Source organism: Diadema setosum, chromosome 1 (assembly GCF_964275005.1).
Source record: "Diadema setosum chromosome 1, eeDiaSeto1, whole genome shotgun sequence".
Lineage (NCBI taxonomy): Eukaryota > Metazoa > Echinodermata > Echinoidea > Diadematoida > Diadematidae > Diadema > Diadema setosum.
In genome coordinates this window covers 14449912-14459597 of record NC_092685.1, presented here as the reverse complement: position 1 = coordinate 14459597, position 9686 = coordinate 14449912, and positions in this window count along the sequence as shown.

Sequence of the window (9686 nt, the reverse complement as noted above, 5' to 3'; positions counted from 1 at the left end):
GGCTGTGTGCAGGGGGTGTACGGAGTGCGTAGTGCTGCAGAGCCAGCGGGCAGCTGGCTGTGTGCAGGGGGTGTACGGAGTGCGTAGTGCTGCAGAGCCAGCGGGCAGCTGGCTGTGTGCAGGGGGTGTACGGAGTGCGTAGTGCTGCAGAGCCAGCGGGCAGCTGGCTGTGTGCAGGGGGTGTACGGAGTGCGTAGTGCTGCAGAGCCAGCGGGCAGCTGGCTGTGTGCAGGGGGTGTACGGAGTGCGTAGTGCTGCAGAGCCAGCGGGCAGCTGGCTGTGTGCAGGGGGTGTACGGAGTGCGTAGTGCTGCAGAGCCAGCGGGCAGCTGGCTGTGTGCAGGGGGTGTACGGAGTGCGTAGTGCTGCAGAGCCAGCGGGCAGCTGGCTGTGTGCAGGGGGTGTACGGAGTGCGTAGTGCTGCAGAGCCAGCGGGCAGCTGGCTGTGTTCTGTCCATAGAGAGCTTTAGCCAACAAAATGTGATTCTTTGTGGTACAAGTCAGAGTCTGAAGGGTAGTGGTTAAGAGATTAGAAAGGAAGCAAGTTATGTTCATGAAATTTGAATACACGCATATATCCTTTAGAGATATGGTGAAAGTTTGAGACTTAATTATTTAATGACGGAATCATATTATCATTAATGGTTTTGCATTTGTTCACAATTGCCTATATAGTGTATCTATTTCTGTATATATTTTGATAATTAAAGAACTCGTATTAAGATTGAATAATTCTAAGTATTTATATGTAGAAGTTTAAATAGATACATGTTTATGTCATTATTTGTCCTTATTTCAACTGAAGTGCAATAATGTGCTTACATCTTTATTTTCATTATGTTTGAATTGTCTATTTTTACTCTTACCCAGATACATACAGTTTCTTTCCCTTTCTTTCCTTCCTTTTTCCCCCTACTCACTCCTCTTCTTCTTCTCCGTTATACTTACATTTCTCCTGCTCTCCCTCTGTGCCTCCCTTTTCTCCTCCCCAAGCCTCTGTTAGTATCTCCTCTCTCCACGTCACTCTGTTCCTGTCTCAGCCTCACACTTCATGTAGCATTCTGTATCTCTCAACCTTTTCTTAACCTTTTTATTAGCTGAAATAGTTGTGATATGTCAATAATGGAGGATATAAGGTACATATATGTAAACCGGGTTTAATTTTCTTTTCACTCAACTCGACCTTTGTTGTAATGTGATTTATATACTTAATGTATTGCCACTATTGATGTACTGATGTTTGTTGTTGTTGTTGTTGTTGTCGTCGTCTTAATGAATTATATTTCTTTGTGTCTTGTATATGTAATTCATTTTGTCTCACTGTATTTTCATCGATGTAAATCAGACCAATTCAGCCATTCGGCTGTGAAGTTTGATGATCAATAAACAATCTTTCATTCATTCATTCATTCATTCAAAAATTCGTAAGTTAATATAATTCATTTTTCCCAACATTTGTTGATTTGTTCTGAATGTTTACTAGTTCTTAAATGAAATAACGCTCGTTATTCCAACGGTTCGTCAATCAGGAAATGGAAAATGAAATTGTTTACTAACGAACTTTTTTTTTCAACCTCTGTTTTATTTTGAACAAATTTCGATAAAAAAAAACGAGAAAATATTCATCTTCTCGGTTACTACATATGGACACAATGATGTTTAATTTGCTCCTGAGTGTCACCAAACCGTAGGCTGGTTCTACGGGGTTTACTTGTGCATTCATATATTTATGCATTTCCCGCGACCCAATCATGCATGAGCTATTCTTTTCAAGATGTCGTGACGCCTGTAAACATGCATGTATAGGGCCATCTTAATGCAATGAATACTCTTAGTCATACCAACGGGGTATCATGTTTTTAAAAAATGGTTTCATTCACACCCACGGTTAGATTAATAGAAGTCTGAAGCTACATCTAGAAGCCACTCTTTTTATCGGTTACGATTATCAAATTTGAAATGTATAAAAGATTACTGGAATTACTTTATGTAGCCCAGATGGCTACTAGCACATATAATAAAGAATGGAATAGAATAGGATAGAAAGTTAAAGAAAACAGAAGCATTACAGTTGTTTTCCAAGTCACCTTCTTGGAGTCGATGAAACCCTTCATTTTGCTTCCAGCTAGAGTTCTTTTTTTGTCACTTCTCCTCTCCCAAGAAAAGTTATTGGTCTTAGGAATTTATGCGTTTGACATTGGCTACTTTCTCCAGCTAGTGGTCAGTCCCCTGCACTCTCCATCCCCAAAGCCCCAATCCAAATTACGGGAATGACGTGTTTTTGCCCTCTGATCCCTAAACATGAATGACCCTCTGGGCTAGAAGGTCGTTCTCCAGCCAGAATTTCTCACTTTTATTTTAATGTTCTTTAGTGGAGTGGGTCAGACAGGAAATCCAATGACAAATTCAGGGACAACGACTCAGAACAACGATGATGGTGACGTTTGACGTCATAAGGACTCTGGCATTCATTTGGTTTATCGTTTTGCTATCCAAGAAACAATAAAGTCTTGACCATTGGTTACAGAGAAGAAGGAAATAAAGAAACTAAAAGACAGTGGGAGAGTTAATCGGAAATTGAGATGAATCAGAGAAAATGGAGTTTCATAGAAACAAATGGGAGGAGCTAATGAAATATTTGACCAATAAGAAATTAATTTCTAGTGAAGATCACACCCCAAAATAAGATTTAGCCAATGAAATATTTTAGGGAAAGGATGCCAATAGTAAATTTGTTATAAAGGACCATGTTTAAGCAAATGGTGTAGGGGAAACAGAACAGAGGAGCTACGTGATTAGAGAGACCGGTAGATAGAGAAGGTCAAGAATAGTTGGAGACCACATAGATAGAGTCAGGAGATCCCCTTCCTTGTACATCATGCTCCCCTCCATATTAATCAACTAAACTCTATCGACGCTGTGAATGTGACGAGGATCTTGGTTGAACTGCCCAAGAGTTAACGAGTTAACTGGTGAACAACATCACGACAAGTTGAGAAACTGTACACCACGACAAGACAAAATTTTGGTTTACACCAATCTGGGGTGTAACGAACTCCAAATAGTCGACTGGTGTCATCGGAGATGTTGAATCGCCCTGTCAGACTGATATAAGGTAGACGGTGATGGTGACGAAGTGTTTCATGAGGTCGTGACAGCAGACTGCTCAACGGACGCAGGCGAGAACCTCATCCCGCGTCCATGCCGACGTCGAGATAAGTGGCCACACCCATCAACATCATATATCCCTACTAACAAAACCCCTCCCCTTCCCTTAAGAAGTGTTAAAGAAGTAAAGGTCTCCAAAGGTGTAGAATTAAGTGATGAGTGATGTGTTCCATTGTGTAGTAAGAAAAGAAATTTGCTTGTGTAATCTTGTCTCTGTTTCAGACCTACGAGAAGGCAGGTCGGTGAATAAATATGCTGTTAGCAGCATTGACATTATCCATGTAAATTTTAGTATTCTCCCGCATTTTATATTTGCTGTTGTGAAGCAATATTTAGTCTCTTTCTAACTTTTGGAAATTTGATGATGATTGGTGTCTATGCGATTACCTAATCCCCGACCAGTACAGAGAGAAGCTAACTGACCAGACCAACATTTATCCGCCTCTGTACAACATTGGTCGCCCCTTGAGAGATTTGGGGGTTAGATTTATATCTACGACTGTCAAGTACATGCAGCCCTATGCCTAACAACTAGCGGTCGATCCTACTGGGTTTGTGCACTGACATAGCATAGCAATGCACAACTGACTCATTGCATAACAAATTCAATCTCATTCTTTTTTCGTCTTGTTTTGGAAGCCCCCTGTTACGGATGACGTAATACACGTGTTTTAAAACTGAACAGATCTATACTTTCCAAAAGGTGTTTTAAATGTGTGTTCGTTTTTGCGTGTTTAGTATGTGATGTCAACGTGCACCATGTTCAGCTTATGACGCAGCACCAAATACAAGGAGGGGTCCAGGGAAGAATGACCTTTTTTTCCATTCGACCAATGCGCGAGGTAAGCAACGTATTCTCGAGCGTTCCTTGTAATGCAGTCTCTGAATGCGGAAATGGGGATGTCATGATATGCCGCGGCATTTTTTTTTTTAAATTTCTAAGAGCGCCGTTATCTTTGGTCCAGCCGCGGGGGTGGGGGGCTGTTAATGGCTGGTTTTGTCAAGGATCAATGCCCCTCCCTAACCCCCTCCTTTCCCATTCAACGGTGAGAATCCCATAGCAGAACGCTAGAAAGCCCGGAGTCTTCAGAGTGTTTTTTTTTTTCGATGTTTCTTTCCCCGTTTTCGTCCGTTTTTGTGTGTTAAAAAAAAATGTGTGTGTGTGTGTGTGTGTGTTTGTTTGTATGTTTGTGGGGATGCACCCCCCCCCCCATTCGACAACTCTTCTACAGTGCAAGCTAGGTCCATTACGTAATCTTCGTGATACAGAAAGGAGGGCGTGCGGCCATTTTACTCATACAAGAGGCGCTATTCAAATTTCATGGAAATATTTATGATAAGGGTTGATCATGCTGGGGACATGACAGCATGCTCGAGGCTAGCCCGACTAGCAATGTATAGCTAATGCATGTAAACTGCATTGTAAGTATTGAAATATACCGGATTTGAACAGGTGGGTTAGAAAAAACAAAAAATGTTTACTTCTCACAGGAGCAATATCCAAAAGTTTGCACACTATTATACATTCGTGGGAACTGGTAACTGGCTTGGTTCAAACAATTTCATTTTCTGCAACAAGTAGTAGACAAAGAACAGTCAGAGCGGCCCATTTTCCCCGATGGCATCCTCACATTTCCTTTTGTTATGCCTCCGCCACGATGTGGTGCCGGAGGCATTATGTTTTCGGGTTGTCCGTCCGTCCGTCCGTCCGTCCTTCCCGTCCGTCCGTAATGAGTTGTGGACAAGGTAACTATCAAAACCTGTTGAGGTATCCTAATGAAACTTGGCATGTATGTATATTAGGGGGTGAAGTTGTGCCTATCAACTTTTGGGTGCACATGCTCAAGGTCAAAGGTCAAAAGGTCAAGGTCAAATACATAAAATTTCACTATTTCCACCATATCTATTGAATGCCTGAAGATATTTTCTTGAAACTTAGTGTATATATGTATTACCCAATTAAGATTCTCTGGTGAAAGTTTGGTTTATGAGGTCAAAGGCAAAGGTAAAAAGGTCAGGGACAAATACATAAAATTTCACTATTTCCACCATATCTATTGAATGCCTGAAGATATTTTCTTGAAACTTAGTGTATACATGTATTACCCAATTAAGATGCTCTGGTGAAAGTTTGGGTTATGAGGTCAAAGGTCAAAGGTCAAAAGGTCAGGGTCAAATACATAAAATTTCACTATTTCCACCATATCTATTGAATGCCCGAAGATATTTTCGTATACATGTATTACCCAATTAATATTCTCTGGTGAAAGTTTGGGTCATAAGGTCAAAGGTCAAAGGTCAAAAGTTCAGGGTCAAATACATAAAATTTCACTATTTCCACCATATCTATTGAATGCCTGAAGATATTTTCTTGAAACTTAGTGTATATGTGTATTACCCAATTAAGATGCTCTGGTGAAAGTTTGGGTCATGAGGTCAAAGGTCAAAGGTCAAAAGGTCAGGGTCAAATACATAAAATTTCACTATTTCCACCATATCTATTGAATGCCTGAAGATATTTTCTTGAAACTTAGTGTATACATGTATTACCCAATTAAAATTCTCTGGTGAAAGTTTGGGTCATGAGGTCAAAGGTCAAAAGGTCAAGTAAAAATATTAAAACTTCTTTTTTTTTTCTCCATACCTTGGAATATTGTTCAAGGTATCTTCATGGAACATAGTATATACATATACTGACTGGATTGTGATTATCTAGAGAATGTAGGGTTCATGGGGTCAAAGGTCAGAGGTCAAAGGTCAAGTGCAACACTTCAAAATTTTACTATTTCCCTCCTATCATGCAATGCCAGCAGGGTTATTTTTTTTTTTTACACTTGGTGTATGCATACATGTGTAACCTAATAGAAATTCTCTGGAAAGTTTTTTTTTCTTTTTTTGCCTCAAAGGTCAAAAGGTCAAAGATCAAGTGAAAGTGCTGAACTAACTTTTTCCTCCATATCTCGGAAGTGGCTCAAGTTATCTTGAAACTTAGTACATATTATGCATGTTCTACCTGAAAGTGATTATCTTATGAATTTTAGGGTCAAGGGCCTGATGAAAATGGTAACAATTTACTATTCAATTCAGAAATTGCACTTTTTCTCCACACCTGTACCTTGAAAATCACTCAATGCCTAAATGTATGAATGGGTCAAAGTCAAGTTAAAGTCCTTAAATCCCTAGATACATGCTCTCCTATTCATCCAATTAAACCTAGGTCAAGGAAGGTGAACATTCAACACATTTGTGACAAACTTGTCATTTCAATATTTTGCCAATTTTGTGAAAATGTAATCACACATTGTCCACATGTACTATCTAGACCTATTGGGAAAATCATGCTTTATGGCGGAGGCATACCAGTCGCCAAAGTGACATTCTCTAGTTTCGTTTTGTTTTACAAGGTTAGGGGCGATGCAAGAGATATTAGCACTCATTATTATTTTTTGTTCACACATTGCAGTTCATCGGTAACTTCAGCTTTTATTTAGTATTAAAGAATGATGATGAAACCAACATGTAAAAGCTTTCACTCATGGCATAAATAATGTGTATGTGTGTGTGTGTGTGTGTTTGTCACTGTCAAAGACTGTGTATTATATGCATATATGCAACACGGAGGAGCACGACAAGTGTTATAGGCCTAATATTAACATCATCATTACTACTATTATTGTCATCACTGTCATTACATATCCGTATGATGTATATAGGCTTATAAATGTGAATCGTTTAGTATCCAGAAACAGTAGAACACATATAGGCCTATGATAAAGGGAAGTTTATGAAAATCGCTCAAAAATCTGTCAAAATTTATGAATTTGTAAATCCTTGTAAAAATGTGTGTGAATGTGTGTGTATAGGGATTAGAGGTAATGGAGGTAAAAGGATCTACCCAATCTCCACGGGATGTGCTCATTCAAAGAAAACAAGAATCTATTTTACACTAAACAAGTTATCAGCAGCTTTCAAACAGTTTCTTGGTAACGACAAAGTATCTAAAATAATAGCCTCACATCTCCTATTAGGCTCCATGCATAATGAGGGTGTTTTTTGTCACTCTCATGGACCGAAATGAAATAGATGGGTTTTATACAAAAAACAAAAGTAAGAAGAGTTAAGGAGTAGATGTGTGCTCCCTTATATGCATTCCCGGGATGTGCCAATGCTAAGAATGCATTTATAATGTGCATACTCTGTCAAGCTGATGTACATCGTACGTTGATCTGGAGTTTAATAATTAAGTTATGATGAAGTAATATCATAATCATTATTATGATTGTTATTGTTATTATTATCGATATCATTATCATTATTAGTGGTAGCAGGGAGGCGTTAGAGAAAGAGAAGAAGAAGAAATAAGAAACTCTTCTTCGTATATACCCATGCTCCTAGCCCGACCAGACGCCGTGCGAAGCGACACTGTCTTCACGGTGTACAGCAACAGGGCTGTGTATAGTTACGTGCCGCCGAGACAAAAGACGGCACTTCTGTTTAAAGGGACTGTACAGTACTGGTTGAGGTGAGGATTCAGGTTTATAACATTCCTAAGTGAGATAATGAGAAACCTCTTATGAAATATGAAAGAGCATGTAATTTTATGAAGGATTCAACGTTTATTTGATAAAAATTGGTTTTCAAATAGCTGAGATATATATAAAAAAGTGATAATAATAAGAGGCGGCAGGCCACGTCTTTTATTAGGATCTCTTTGTTTCACCTTGTTTTTGGATATCTCAGGCATTTCAAAACCGCTTTTTCATCAAATAAACTTTTGATACCCCCTAGAATATTGCATTCCCTTTGACATCACATTGAGTGGTTTCTGAAAATCTCGCAAAACGTTAAAAGCTAAATCCTCACCTCAACCGCAGAATTGTACAGTCCCTTTAAGTATGCATTATTCTTAGAATACACCATACCTCGCCGGCAGCACTTCGCTGTCCCCTTCACTATTTCGGCAGGAATTTGTTTTCAGTATGCAAAGAATATAGGACACGCGAAGAAAATTGTTAAAAATTGTTTTTCTTTAATTTTAAAATGCTACTAAACAGCAGAAGCACGCATTAGCCAATATAACTCGATTTGTGCACGAAATGTTCGCAAGATGGTTACTTGTTAACTTTCTTTTATAAAAGATATCAATACTTCTTTTTCAGTTCAGGGTATTAGCCAATATAACTCGATTTGTGCACGAAATGTTCGCAAGATGGTTACTTGTTAACTTTCTTTTATAAAAGATATCAATACTTCTTTTTCAGTTCAGGGTATTAATAACAAAGAAATTCTAAGAAACTTTAAAGTAGCTGTTCCGTACAAGATTACCACTAAGTCCCATGCAGGATTTCAACACTCCCTCTGAAATACAGCCTTAACATTGCAAAAATCAAGAACGTTTTCTTTGGCCTCCATATCCAAGCTCTATGGAAGAGCAGCTTGGCGCATGGAACACCAAAGCCAGTGAAATGCTAGACATTCAGTTGGCATGCTTAGAACCTAAGCGTATATAGGTAAAGTTTAGATTCCACTCCTTCCCTAACACCTCCCTGGTAGTAGCCGGGAGGTGATAAAGAAGAAGAAACAAGAATCTCTCCTTTATACTCATGCTCCGTGCTGCCGAGAAGTTATGCGCTCTATCGCAGGTGTTAATAGATTGCTTTGATACAAAAGACAACACTTATGTTTAGGTATGCACATGTCTAAAATACACATTCCTAGCCAGCAGCAATGCGCTGTCCCTTCATTTTTTTTTTTCGACAGCAATTGTTTTGTGTGCAAAGAATATAGGACACGACAAGAAAATTAGTAAAAATTGCACTTCTTTAACTGTAAATTGCTAGTAAACACGCAGACAAACGCACTAGTCAATACTTGATTTGAAAGATTTAACATTCAAGTGCAAAACCTGGTAAAGAACACGCACATTGTGCGCAAGACGGTTATATCTGCCAGTCCGGGGTGTTAATTACAAGGAGATTTGAAGAAAATTTAAAGTAGTTGTTCCGTACAAGATTACCATCAAGTTCCAGACGGGAGTTCACCTTTTCCTCTACATACAGCTTAAAATTGTTTAAATCAAGGACCATTTTTTTTTGTCTCTATATCCAAACTCTGTGGAAGAGCGGTTTGGCGCATGGAATATCAAAGCCAGTGGAATGCTAAGCATCAAATTGTCATGCTATAGAACCTACGCAAAATCTGCACAAATTGCGAAGAGATTTCATCCTTTCTCTGACACCTCCCTGAGTATATAGTAGGTACTAGGTGTTACAAAAAAACATTTCCCACTTTTGATCCTTTTATTGTTCAAAAACTATATATCAGATAACAATAACATTAATATGAGCAATAGCTGAATAGCGTACAATTTTGTTGGAGGCAATTTTAAAATGACAGCATAATTCATTTTCATTTAATGAAACATTAATTTTTCAGTTAGGTTTCAGATTTTGCTCTATTTTCAACCCTCTGTACAAAACTTTAACTTTACACAGAAGTCAATTGGTGTGTATGGGAGTG